Genomic DNA, 1,429 nt, shown 5'->3' on the forward strand with positions numbered 1-1,429 from the left:
GGGGGGAAGCGCGTTGGAAAAGAAGCAGAACTTCTGCTAGGACGTCCATATGACCTTGTGTGAATTAGAAAAATGACCTTCTTCTTGGAGATACTTTACTGCCACCTGCTGGGAAATTGTCATGATACAAATCTACAGTGACTGTAGTGTGAATGGCGCCCCCTGGAGTTGTGCGGTGTATACCTAACACAGTGATAAGAAATGCTTCCTAGGAGAAAACTGTCAATAACTTCTACTTCTATCAATTCTCTTCAATAACTTCTTCCCTTGTGACTCTTAACCCTTCTCATATATTGATTGTACATGGATAAGAGGGATTTTTTTAACTCTACAAAAATGTATCTAGCATTATTTTCCCCTCCCAATATGAGAGTATTTATCTTCAACTGTGAGGTCTTAGGAGAAGTTCTGGGAAAACAGAAATGTCTTATTTTACGTCTTGATATTATCATTGCCCACTGTTAGGCACAATGCAAAAATAACTTATGAAGCATCCAGAAGACAACAGCTTTTTAAAACTACAAAATAATTACAGCAAACTGTCCCCTACCTCCAGAATTCACCTGAGCCAAAATTATGTGAAATAGAACTAAACTCATGTGAAATACCACCGAGTATGTTCTTTGTAGGTTCCAAGTAAGCAAGAATGTGTTTAAGACTCTAAAAGTCCCAGTTGTACACAATCAATGGATATTTACTTATTGAACAAGCTTATAATGAATGGCTATTTGGTGAAGGAGAGAATGAATGAATGAATGACCTAACAGGTCATCTGAGAATCTTACTTCCTTACTGTAATCTGCTCTAATTCATCAGGTATTTCTGTGAAAATCTGCCTGGGCCAGTGAAAATCACACACTGCGGTCCGTGCTTGCACCTTGAAATGCAAGTGAATGCCTTTTCCGCAGCCGCTCTCCAACAAACAGCAGGTTTCTATTTGGCCAGTTCAAGGGTGGCTTTGATTTTCCATCGAGGCCACCACGAATCATGAGGAACACTCCCAGAGCCGTGGCCAACACTGAGGGGGTCATGTTTGGTGTCTGGACTTGGCATAATACCGAGCCAAAAGAAATCTCAGGTAGACAAATCATCTTGTCCCCAGTACTCTGAGAAGTGCAGCCGTCACATGATGAAAATGTTTAAAAAAATTTTTTTTTCCTGGTAAATGCAGATACCCCGGGGGCACTAAAAGATCCCTTTCCTGAGATCACAATGGTTTTTCCTGATATTAAAATTTTTTAGTGTTCAAACTTCTCAAAGGCTTCCACCATAAAAAATAAAGTGAGAAGAACAAGATTCATATATATATATACATAAATTTGGAGGTAGAATAGAACCTAACCATAAACAAACTCACTGCCATCTTGTCGGTTCTGACTCATAGTGACCCTGTAGGACAGGGTAGAACTACCCCTGTGGATTTCTGAGA

Source organism: Echinops telfairi, unplaced genomic scaffold (assembly GCF_000313985.2).
Source record: "Echinops telfairi isolate 266 unplaced genomic scaffold, ASM31398v2 ScPeMD7_8;HRSCAF=38, whole genome shotgun sequence".
NCBI lineage: Eukaryota > Metazoa > Chordata > Mammalia > Afrosoricida > Tenrecidae > Echinops > Echinops telfairi.